Genomic DNA, 13,924 nt, shown 5'->3' on the forward strand with positions numbered 1-13,924 from the left:
GCCACATGTATGCATCCACTGAGTTTCTAGAGTTCTATGACTATATTTTGATTACTAGAAGACACATCAGTCAAACTATCTAAGAATTTGGAGAAATTCTCCTTCATGATGTTTATCCCAATGAGTGCTTTCCCTTGGCCACTAGTCTGTGAATTTGTATGTAGCCCTTTCATGAGTTCAAATTCCCTATCTTGGGTCTTCTTCACTTTATCATCTATTTCCTTGAGTCCTTTTTCTGCTAATAAGATCATTTCTCACTTGAACTGCATGCTCTAAAACCATTCGAATAGAGGTTCATCTCCCTTAGGCAAGATTTTTGCTTCAATGGCTTCCTTTGCCTTCATTTGAATGACCATTTTCAGAAGAGAGATGCAATCCTTGCACTTCATTCTTTCTCTAGCTAGAGTATTTCTATTGGCTAAGATGTTATCCTTCTCAATTTCTAATCTTAAGATAACATTGCCAATTTGTTCTATAATAGCGACTCCCTATAATTTGAGCTTCCCAATCTAGTCTCTACCAATTTGGCCACAATGCCTATCTTCCTAAAGTTGAGAGATAAGGGCTTGAACTTCAGTGGTGATAGGATTTCTTGTTACTGATACTCTGGAGATAGTTGCTAATGGAGTGACCAATTGTCCAATGAATCTGTTCAACTCTTCTATCTCAGCCTTCATCCTATCTTTTGAAAACTTCAAGTTTTCCAATTGTCCCTCAATTACTTCATTGGTTGACTTCCATAAGCCAACCTTAGTATCATGTCTGGCCTCTCCAAGGTTGACCAAGTGTAGAGTAAAATCATTAGCAGTCATATGTTCAATTTTTCCTTTTTTTTTGGGCTTAGCTATCTCAATTGTTAGGTGCCTTGTTTCTGGATCTTGCCCAAGTATAGACAAATTTTTCTACTTCTTTACCTTGGTTAATGTAGATCCAAAACAAACTACAAGGGATATGGTATCCTTGGAAGGGGCACTTTCATCTTTTCTTTTTCTCTTCCTCTCCAAAGTATCCTCTAACTAGGAATCAATGCCTATCACTTTGGAGGGCATCCCAAGTGATTCTATGCTAAACATCTTCTTCATAACTGGAGTGATGATCATTGTAGTTGAAGAGAAGAGATTCTTTAGAGCCTAAGAAATGAGCTTGGAAGAGCTCTGGCCTTTCTCCACCTCTAAGGTTTTCTTTGTTTCCTCATTAGAGTCAATAGATTCACTACTACTGCTCTTTCCATCTCCCAAATCTACTATCTATATTGGGGAGCCACTTGGTTGCATAAGTGGTGCACTTACTGGCAGAACTAGGCTATGATAAGGAGAGGAGACTAGTGTAACATGCAGAGAGGGAATTGGTGTAATAGCACTATCCTTTGGCTCCTCCATCTTCTTCTCTTTAGCACCAGTTTGGGTTCCAATAACTAGTAGGGAGCCATCATGACAAGTCTTAGCTATGGGAATGCTCTTGCCTAGAGGTTGATCACCTCCTCCTGGAGGTTGAGCTAGACCTTGAGTGATAGTTGCTGTTACGCAAGGTGTAGCACTCTAGGAGGAAGAGGGAGTTGCAATTGTTGGAGAAGCTTGAGTGGTTGTGCCTTTACTCTAACTTCTTTTGGCTATGCATTCAACCCACTTCCCAGTTCTTTTGATGATTTGAGCCATCATAATGTCTAAATATTCCTTTGCATTCTCATAAGGCTCTAAACTAATAGGAGTGTTCCTTAACTTAGTCAAATATGTATTACTATACATATTTTTCTCATCATCCTCCAATCCTTTAACATCAAGATTGATATTATATGTTTTTAATTGCTCCACTATGAGCCTAGTGAAAGCACAATTTTGAGTTTCAAATTCATCTTTACAATCTGCCCAATAGTCTTCAATAGTGGTAATGTGTTTGATCACACTCCCAATCTACAACACATCCATAATATACCCATTCAGATCAAACATAGGTCTCAAAATCTCATACATCTCCAATTTTTATTTCATCTCAAAACCTTTGAGCATAGTCTTTGCATCAGAGTGGAACTCATAACTATAAGCTCCTGCTTTCATAGGGAACTCATATCCCTTCTTCTTCAAGCTTTTTCTTAGCACATTCACCTGGACTACCGGCCTCATGATCTCTATTAGTAAAATCATGTCACTCAAATACTTGGGCAACTTAAATGGGAATCCATTGAATGCCACAAGATGCAAATATTAGAAATATGAGAATTGGATAAAATAACTTTTGAACTAACTAATAGTTTCCATTACCTTTGGACTGAATCTCCTCTTTGGGCATCCTTGGAGTTCCCTACAAATTCTTATTGTGAATGCATCATTAACTTTGACATACTCCTCATAACTATTTTTCAATTGTAAACATGGATAAAAATCATAACACTTCACATCATCAGGAAAGTTTTCTATTCTTGGAAGGCCTGGCCATAACTGTAGAGATGCTAGCATGTAAATTAACAAGGAAGACATATAGAAAGTGTTGTAGAACTTTATGGCACTAAGAGCTCTGGAAAGATTTTCACTTACCTCGTGGGCCCAATCAATATATTGTGTATCTGAACAAATAACTTGTACGAGAAAGAAATATTGTTCAACAAAATTTAGAGCCTCTACCTGAGCTTTCAGTCTGTGTAGGAGAACTAGAATGTCTACAATCTCAGGTTTGAGGTTAGTACCAAAAAAAGTTTTGGGGACCTTATTCTTAGCACTCAGTGGCTTTTGAAACTAGGATTGTATAATTTCCTTCCTCCACACCATCTTATTTGTGGAGAACTTAGAGACTACTCCTCCTACTATCAAGTCAAAAAAATCCTCTTGTTCTAGAACCTAAAGGCAATTCACCACAGTTTTCCTATCAATGGAGTTTAATAATGTATGATCAACTAACACAATCTATCTAGTATCTGAATTGTAGTGATTTATGCATTCATAAATTGATTCTGGAGCTTGGACAGCCATAAAAAAACTAGCTACCTCTTCTATTCCACTTCCTCAGAGCTTCTTAAGTATGGGATGAATCGGCTCTGACTTTAACCTCCTTTGGAAATCTTGCATATCATAAAAATGTAGTGAAGTATCCATGAAATTCTGCAATGTGGACTTGATTCCATTTAGCCCATCAAACCCCACAAATCTGGTTGTCATTTTGTCTAAGAATGAAGTAAATTGAAATTTTGAATGTAGATGAAGAACAGGATATTGAATTCACAAATTCAGATTGTTTGAAAGTGTTGTGCAATTTAATAGAATAACAGTTCAAGAAAAGTGGTAGTTTGAATAATTGTCATGTTTCCATCTATATAGGAGTCTCAGTTCATCCGTTAATCTTCAGGATTCACACCACATGAATGAATTAAAGGATAAATCCATTGAAATAGTAAATGTGAGAGCTCTAATAGATATTTTGGTGTCCTTTCACTATTTCCATTGGCCCAATGGTAACTTTCCTTTCTTTCATACTTACTTTTCTATTTCCAATTAAGTTTTAGAGAATTATGAACAGAGTACCCCATAAGGAAATATCCGCCTAAGTGAATTCTGCTCAATATACCTTTCTTGCAATGGTTAGATTATTTCCATTATCATCTTAAGAGGTTTTGTGTGTAATTTATGGGCCCAATCCACTTATAAAGTTGATCTTCTCTCAAATGCAGAAAATTGTCCTCATGGGTTGAAAACCCACCGAGGACGAGACGATTCTGATTTTTCTACCTAGACTTTCCTTTAAACTTTATCCTTTGAGTTAATATTTTCTTTTGGTTTAGAAAATCTTAAAAGGACTACAAAATTCAAAAAGGGGCCGACTTCCTTGTTTCTTCCTTTACAATTTCCTTTGGCAGAAAATGGATTTCATGGGTCAAAAGCCTATCGAGGAGAAGTCATTTTTGAGTTTTCCACTTAAGATGATTCAGAGCATTGTGATGGATCTTAAATGTTTCCCAATGTAGAATATTGTAATGAAAATAGGGATTTTCCATAAAATAGCTCATTATCTTCTTATATAGGCCCTTAAATATCATTTATTGCTCTTTGCAGAAAATTTCCTTCATGGGTAGAAAACCTACCAAGGAGAAGGCGATGCTCAATTTTTTGCAAGTTTCCTTATGTCATTGAAAACATGATAAGCTGAGAACAAGTACAGCTTTGTGAATAACTTTTGCATGTTGCAAGAATCCCCCTTGAATTAGGTACTAAGGTACCCATAAACTCACAACATCAAGGTAAACCACCCAACCATGAAATGTGGGAGAAGGGTAAGATGGAAAATCTAATAGAGACTCTTTTCACCTAAGGGAAATCAAAAACTAGACCCAAAAATACCTAGGCTTAACTAAGACACAAAATTTTCCCCTTTTGCAAAATGGTTACAAGGTGAAAAGTGGGGCAAAAAATATGTACTTCTTCTACTCAACAGTCGGTGTCTCATCCTTTGTAGATAACTTGTGTCCAATTACCATAGGTATTCCAACTGGTTTACATGTTTCCAAACCAAACCTTTTCAATAGATCTTTCAAATACTTAGTTTGAGAAATAGAGATTCTTTCTTTATCCTACACAATCTATAATCCTAGGAAGTATTTCATCTCTCCTATCATACTCATTTCAAATTCCTTCTTCATTTCTTCTACAAACTTGTCACTTTCATCATCATTTCCTGCAAATATGATATCATTAAGAAATATTACCAAAGTCATCAATCCATCATCTATTTCTTTCCAGTATAGATTATAGTCTATCATACCTTCGCTAAAGCCAAGTTTGGTCAAATGCTTGTCCAACCTTGCATACCAAGTTCTAGGTGCTTGCTTTAAGCCATACAATTCTTTCTTTGATTTACATACCATGTCCTTATCATTTGTTAAAGGAAAACCTTCAGGTTTTTCTATGTATACATCTTCTTCAAGTTCTCCATTTAGAAATGTTGACTTGAGATCCATCTAATACACTTTGAACTTCTTATGTGTTGCATACACTAAGAATAACCTTATTGCTTACAATTCTTGCCACAAGAGCATAGGTTTCATCATAGTCTATTCCTTCTTGTTGTGAGTAACCTTTACATACCAATCTTGTTTTTTCCTTACAACTTCACCTTGTTCATTCATCTTGTTCTTGAATACCCTTTTGTTCCTATCAGATTCTTATCTATTGGTTTAGGGACCAATTCCCATGTCTCATTCTTCACTATTTGATCCAATTCTTATTTCATAGCTTGCTTCCAATAGTCATCTTTACATGCCTCATTTGCATTCTTTAGTTCTATTTGAGATATTAGACAGAGTTCTTCATTGATTTTGCTTCTTGTCATCATAACTTTATCTTTGTTGTTGATGATCTACTCTGGTGGATGATTCTTTGTCATATTGTTACCAAAATTATGAGTTGTTATCTCAACTCTTAGCTCTATTCTAGGTTCTGAACTTTGTTCCTGCCTTAGCTCTCCTTCATTATGAAAATTATTATTAGTCTCAAAGAATACTTCATCATCCCTTGGTTTAGTAACAACAACATTCTTATCATCAGAATTGTAGTCAACTTTTCTTTCTTGTATCTTGAATTTTTCATCAACTCTTACATTTTCACTTTCAACAATAGTCTTAGTTCTCAAATTATAACATCTATAATCTCTATTTTTCAATGAATAAACACAAAATGATACCTTCATCACTTCTAGCATTAAATTTACCAACATCATCATCTCTTTTGATATAACATTTTCTACCAAAAATTCTAAAATACTTAATTGTAGGTGAGTGACCAAACCATAGTTCAAAATGGGTATTGTTTGTGTCTTTCTTGACTTGCACTCTGTTCATAGTGTAGACTATTGTATTCATAGCTTCTCTCCAAAACATCTTGGATACATCATTCTTAGCTAACATATCTTATGTTGCTTCTGTCACTAACCTGTTTATTCTTCTTATAATGCCATTTTGTTCAGGGGTTCTAGGAGTTGATAATTATCTTTTGATTCCATTAGCTTCACAAAAGATGTTAAACTTTTTTGAAGTAAATTCTCCTCCTCTATTTGATCTTAAACATTTAATCTTCATACCTGATTCATTCTCAACTCTATTTTTGAATATCTTGAACTTATCAAATTTCTTAGATTTTTCTTTAATAAATACAATCCACATCATTCTAGAAAATTCATCAACAATAGTCATGAAGTACCTTTCACCATAGAATACTTTAGTCTTTGTAGAACCACTAAGATCTATGTGTACAATCTCCAATTTTTTTGTAGTAGTAAAGTTCTTACTATGAAATGAAGTTTTGGTATGCTTTGTCAATACACACTCCTTGCAAATGGTGTTGGTTGGCTTTACAATCTTGGGAAAATCTCTAACTAAAAATATACTACTAGTTTTCACAATGTTATCAAAATTTATATGACAAAATATCTTATGATGTAACCAACTGTCATCTACCTTTACAACCAAACATGTCATTTCAGTGGCGTTCAGCTGATATACATTGCCTCTAGATCTAGTTCCTATTGCAATTACCTTTCAATCTTTGTCTCTGATCATATATGTCTTCTCTATGAATTGTAACTGATAACCTTTATCTACTAGTTGTCCAACACTAAAAAGATTGTGTTTCAAACCATCAACAAAATATACATCCTCAATGTTATTCTTACCATCAAGAGTTATATTTCCAATACCTTTCACGTGGTAAGTTGTATTGTTTCAAACTCTGACAATGCCTCCATCATAACTTTTGAAGTCAATAAACTTGTTCATATCATTGGTCATATGATGTGAACAAACATTGTCGATTATCCAATCAGATTTCTTTTCAACATGTGATACCAAATCCATTTTCTTTGGACTTTTTTCTTTAATAGCTACAAATCCTATTTCATCATCACTAGAACTTACTACTTGTTCATCAGAATCATCTTCTTCATTTGCATACAAACAATCTCTATCTCTTCTAGGTTTAAACTTTTCTTTATACTTTTTCTCTCTTTTAGGGTACTTAGGTGTATAATGACCAAACTCATTACAAGTCCAATATTTAAAGATTTTTTTACTATCATTTTCTCTTCTTATTAGAAGGGCTACTCCTTCTATCTTTTTGTCCTCATCAGATTTGCTACTGCTAGCAAACCCTCCTCTAGCACTCATGCTCCTTGATAAACTAGGTCAAATGTTTAGGGCACTAAAAGTTGTCTCTATTGTAGACAATTCTCTAGACTATCTAAGCTCATTCTCAACTACTTCAAGTCTCCTAAGTAATGTTTCCTTTGTGAAATATTTTGTACAAGAGATCAACAACTGTATCATTTGAATTGCTTGCTTAAATGGTGGCATTAAGCTCTTCAATATCTTCTAGATCACCTCACCATCTTCCCTGGTTCCTCCTTGAGATCTAATACCTACAATAATTTCTGATATTCTACCTACATATGTTCTTATCAATTCATCTTCCATAATTTTAACATCTTGGAATGCACAAGTCCAACTTTGTAGCCTCAATTTCTTAGAATGTTCATCACCTTCAAAACTATTTTCCAAAGCTTTCCAAATCTTGTAAGAAGTATCAAGTGCTTTTACCTGGTTGTAATCAATTTTAGGAAGTGTAGACAATAGTGCTTCTCTAGCTCTCATGTCACATGAAAAGTTCTCTCTCTTCCTTGGTACAAGATTCCAAAGCACTTTCAACAATAATTGTCTTTTTTTATTTTGTCAAGATACAATATCCTAGACCCATATATAGTAGATGTGTCTTCAAATTTTCCTTCCAGCTATCATAATTTTTTCCATCAAACTTTGAACTATCTTTTTTGAATATGTTCACCATGGATATCCCAAAGTTCTTAAACTTTATCTTCAAGGAGCTGATGCTCTGGTACGAATTGTTAGAAATAATAGTCCACCAAGATAACTAGGGGGGTGAGTTATCCAATTAAAACATTTATCAACCTTAATTAATCTTAACCATCCAATCAAAGTTAAAAAAACCATAACAAGATGCACATACACAATTACACAAGATTTGTTAACTAGGGAAACCCTTGATCAAAGGGAAAACCCCAGTAGGAATGATGCCCACAAAGATATACTGATATATATATTCCTTGTTAGACGATAGACCTTTTTAGGAGTTTATAAACACATTCAGTACATAAGAGTCCTTGTTAGGAGATTCCAACCCTATTAAGGAGTTGTACCAACCTTGTTAGGAGTTGTAGAAGGTAGAAGGATTCACTGTCCAAACAGCTTCTAGGGCAAGACCATTGAACTTCATTGTCCAATCCATCTCTCAACTATTCCTTGTAGAATACTTGGTCATACTTTGTTGTAACCTCTTTCCTCTATCCTGTCAACTGGACTAATCACTATCAGACCTTGTAGACTAGGTCATGAACCTTGGATCCAAATATCAAACCTTAGATCTCAAATAAAACCTCGACAATGAAGTTCTCTCCAACTTCGCTCTACTCTTCTTATCCTCACATATCAACCTATTTCTCTTCTATTCTACTCTTCCTACTTCTTGAAATTTTTCATACATTCATACATAAAAAAGGAAAATGTTCTTCCTTTATACTGAATCCATAAAACAATTCTCTAAGTCAACTATTACACCTTCTTAATTAATTATTATAAGACTTGATTAAGAACATGTTATACTTAGCGATGACATTAATCTTTCACCTTGTAACTAAAATAAATTTTTGTATGTGTAATATTATGATAAGAGATCTTAACCATGTCATCTCCAACATGTATTCTACATGCCTTTAACCTTGCTTCTTAGAATAACAACTTTGCTAAGAGATATAACAAGTTTACCAGAACATGCTTCACCAAAACTTGCATAACTTCTTCCAGACTCAATATGTTATGCTTCTAAGTTTAGCCGTGTATACTAGACACTTAGTAGTATCTCCTTTTAACCTAACTTAGTGAAAATGCTCAATGATTTGTCTGTACCAACTTGATCTTTATTGTTGTTCTTCTGTTAGATACCATAGAAAAGTGTTATGTTGACATCAATGACAAACATGGTCATGAATGTAACATATCATCATGATAATGATCTGATCATGTTTCTACAATACTCCTCCATAGAAGTATCATCAGCATTCATGCTTCCAACACTTAGTTCTTGCCAGGTGGTTCCAAAAAATATTTAAATATATGGGAGACCAAATTAATATTTCTCCTATGTTGATCCACATTACTTTGTAATTATTTCAATGATCTCTTTGTCAACAAAAAGAAGGTACTTGTAAAATGAAAAGTGCTACAAAAGTTATTATCCAATTTGAGATCTTAGTTTTTTTTGAATTTAGAATATGGGTGTGATCGGTCAATTTATTAATAGTTACTAAGTCTTTGTAATTAGAAGTTAATGTTTATATTGTAATGATACTTTTTAAGAGTTAATTGAATTTTATTACTGGCAAGAGGAACCAATTTATGGGAAAAGCCATAAAGAGAGAGATTCCAAGAAACTGCTCTAGAGGTTCCCTTATAAAAGAGTCCTTGTCAATACAAACATCTTGTAGACACTTGGATGAAACGAGAACATTCATTTCCAAAAACCATAAATATTATCATAAAATACTAAAATGTCATGCTTCATGAAAGTAGGAAATGATTAAATACAATTTTCATATGTCATGCCTCATTAAAGTAGGAAATTATTTAATATAATTTGCATTAAACATCTATGGATGTTAAAAAGACTTCATAGATACAAAGTTGGTAGTCCCATGGTGGTTAGCTTTTTCTATATTTAATTTGATATTGAATGCTTTAATGATTATCATCTAAAGTGATGAAAATGTCTCTATCTATATGAATATGAGCAAAGTAGTAGTACTAGGAGCAGAGTAGAAGGGTGGTTGGACTAGTAGAAGCAGAGCCTTAGGCCATGAGTAGGGGAATGTGTCAGTGTGGTAGAGCTAGTAGTTATATCATTTATAGAGCATATTTAGTTTCATCATTATGTCTTAAATGATATTGACTAAGCTTATGAGTACAATCTTTATGATTGAGACTCTCTACCTTAAATTGGTCAACCTTTTGTTCAGATCTATATAAAATTTTACTTCCCTTCTTATGTACCAATTTTGTGCACAAAATTAGTAGTAGCCTAACAAAGATCTTACGATGGTTTTTATTTATTTAATATTTACATGATATAGTCAATGATATGTATATGATTTATGGCCAGATTTGTTATCTTTGAAGACTTGTGACAATTTCCATCTAGAAGGAGTTTGTAAATTAAATATCTCATGTGGGTGTATTTACCACTACTTAGACCAGCATTTTACCCTTTTCTTCATAATGTTGTTTCACATCTAGGGTGTCATTTGGTGCAGTACTAACTCTAACAAATGAGCTAGCTTGAAAGTTCACCCCATAGGCTATATTGAAATGGATTTAACCCAACTACTTCTTGACTCCATCAAGATTTTAAGCCCTAGTTTTGGGTCTATTCAACAGATAATATATCTCAACAATTCTAAGGCTTATTTATATTCTTAGAAGGAAGGTTTTCTTATTAGAGACCTCCCTCATTACAAACTCCTAACCTCACACATCTTCAATTAACAACTCCACCCCCAACTTCATAGTGCATGAGCCTCCAAATAACATGTTGGTGTTTGAAAACGTTACCCATTTCCAATTACCCTGATGAGAACAAAACACATCTAGGGGCAGCTAACTCCCATTTTCAACATGCCCATTCAGATATCAAGCCAACTATAAGGCATGACCCTTCTTCTTCTTCAGGCTCTGCAAAACCTAGGCAGGTGGACCTATAGATTCTTTATATGGTACAAGTTATCAAAGCATACACTGAATCTAATGTGAAGCAGATAAAACCCTTATTTCTCTTGACAACTCATGAAATGACATCCATCTACAATAGCTAAATGCAAATCTAGGAATCTCATGAGTTGAGTGAGGGCATTCTATTATAACTCTTCAACATGAAAGGGGAAAAGTGTTTGATTATTGATGTTGATCTCAACAAAACCTCAAATATGCAGCAATATAATAGGTGATCCTATAAGTGATCAGTGCCTTATCTATTGGGCAGTTCACAGAAAAACCTAACACATCCCTGAAAATCATTGACATATGCCATACATCAGGACTTCCTGATCTATCTATCCACTTTGTGAATTAGACATCTACATCCTTCTGAACCTCATACTTAACTTATCCCTTCATGAAATCTGCAATCCTATGATGAAGAATCAAGCATTTACATAACTCTTTGGATAATAAGCAAAATAAATCAACATATACAACCAATAAGTTGCAACTAAGTTTCATATTCTTTGTTTGCAAAACACAAAAGATCACAAACAGCATGAATGAGAGACAAGATATCAGAATGAAGATTGACTTGCTACTACTTATCATTCATTTCCTTGAAACAAATTACAATAAGATGCATGAAATTTAAATGCAAAGCTACCTAATAGATCAGACTATCTGTATTCTTATTTCTTATTGTTCATTACATGAGAAATTTGTTGAAGAATGGTATCACAGATCTGAGAGAACTCAAGATTGGAACCATGAATAGTCTCTCAGTTACAAAAAACTAGAACCCCCTAAATGACAGAAAGAAAGAAAGATATAGCAAGGAGATGAATTCTCAGATTGAAACTGAAGAGGACAAGTGTCCATTTGGAATCCCATCTTGTGCAATTGAAAACCTCTGTTTCATTATTACATTGTAACTAATTGGAAAAAATCTCTACTTAATGATGAAAAACTCTTTGGGTCACCAAAATATCTAATACCTTATGCAATTCTGGTGAAATTATGAGTTTTTACTGATTTTAATGTAACCAATTCAACCCCAACTGCATTTTTACCATCTTTTATGCATATTCAAGTCATTACCTTGCCAAAAACCAATTTTGAACTTCCTCACTTGAAATCGGTTGCAAGTTGGAAACTTGACACAAAACCCTGTGTAGCTTGAATGGATGGATTCCTGTGTAGAAACTAACCTCAAAATTGGAAAATTTAGACTTCCATGATTTTGGTGATATATAACAATGCCTATTTCACTTACCGAAAACCCCCTGAAAGTCATTTAGAAAATGACTCATCTGCTATAAAAATCAGGTCTGCAACTCATTAAAATTTTAATTTTCAAATTATTTAAAATATCTAAAGTTGGCACTTTAGAATAAATCCATTTTGAAATTCCATTACGTGCAAATTAGATTTTTGAAATAATAATTTAAAATTATTATTTTTGTATTTTAAAAATTTGCCTCTATGCTTCTCTAGGCCCATTGGGCGCCACCCAGGCTGCCATGTGGTAGTTCCTGATTGGCTGGCCAATTGCTTTATCACCCACTTACCTCACCCCTGGCCTGGCCAAATCACTTGCCTCATCATCGCTGAGCGGGCCCTCCTACCACTTGTCAAAAATGCGCTTCTCCGGATTACTTAACTACCTACAACTTCATAATGTGGGGATGCGCACGCTGTCGGATGCGGCCACGTGGCGCAATCTGTTGCGATCTGAGTTTTAGCGCCATGTCATCGCGGGCGTAACTTTGATTAAAATTTTTCTTATGTCATTGCTAAGCTGGCATCTACGTCTGACACATGGGGCCCACCTTGTCACGCACCCTTGCCTTTCAAAAGGCCCTACCTTGAATTCATATTGGGTTATGTGTTGCGTAGTATTTAAAAACTATAGACTTCCAATGTGAGCCGCATGTGGGATTAAATGTTTGACTAGAGGAGTCTTTGACCTATGTTCTAGCTCACGAGCTTCTCACTAAATATTGATCCCTCACTAAAACATGAGCTCCACCATTGATGTTGTCCTCCAATCTGCATTGCGTGTGGAAATTGATTTGACTACATGTGAGGTTCCATTCTTGCCAAATACTGGCCGACTATTTGCTTGTTGCAGGTTTGACTCTATTTCCTTTGCTAGGCGTGGATTTCTTTATGAAGCTGCGGCTATGTTTATTCATGCCAACTGCCCCATGATTTGGCATGAGTCTTTTATAAGTGTGGGCAGCCTCTTTCAAACATGGGCATCCTATTTCATTGCTCAAACCAACTTTCAATTGTGTGGTCATTTTTATGAGACTCCCTTGTGTGCATGCTTTGAAGCTGTCGCTCCTCCTATGTGTTGAACTCCTTTGTTCTTTATATCGGTTGCCTTTCAATGTTTTGGCAATTCCTTGCTCAACGTGAACTGTTGGAGACTGCAATTGCTACATGACTTCAATCGGCTTCCTCTTATCAGCGTAGGGTCTCTTTTTTATACCTTGCGACTTTTCTCTTTTCCTGGCATGGTTGTTAAAATGCATGGATCAAATTTCATTTCTACTTCTCCTTACGTGGCTTATGCTGTCCTTTGACTGCGCGTAGCATTTCTTACTTGGCTTGATGCGTGGTCTTCCTCTGGCATTTTATGCAAATCTATTTATCCATGTGTGATCTTTGTTCCTTCAAATTACACACAGGTTTTTATTCCTATATGTTGGCAAATTACCTCTTCCAATGCTTGCCTCCTTCCTTTAGTCTACGCTGTATGATGTGTGGGTTGTCTTCTTTGATTTTTGGCTTCTATTTACAAATGCTACAGAGATAGGCAAAGGGCAAAAAAAATTAGAGAACGACCAACTATGGTGGATTCGTATAAGTTATAGCGTGATAGGTCGTACATTTTAGGACCCATTCCTTGAGCCTATTCCTGTTCTATATGCAAAACCAATAGGAGCAGACTAGCATAGGCATCATAGGAAATAGGTGTATTATAGGTAAGCTATAAAACATGAAGCTACGTTGAACGGAATGCATGCAAAGGTGTTGTTCCTTCAATTGGTTTCTCATCCTTTTGACTAGAAAACAAGCTCTCTTGTTGAACAAGTAGCATTTCTTTCCCTGAATAGGCCT

The sequence above is a fragment of the Cupressus sempervirens genome, chromosome 4, assembly GCF_028749045.1.
Source record: "Cupressus sempervirens isolate cs-2001-9-10 chromosome 4, ASM2874904v1, whole genome shotgun sequence".
NCBI lineage: Eukaryota > Viridiplantae > Streptophyta > Pinopsida > Cupressales > Cupressaceae > Cupressus > Cupressus sempervirens.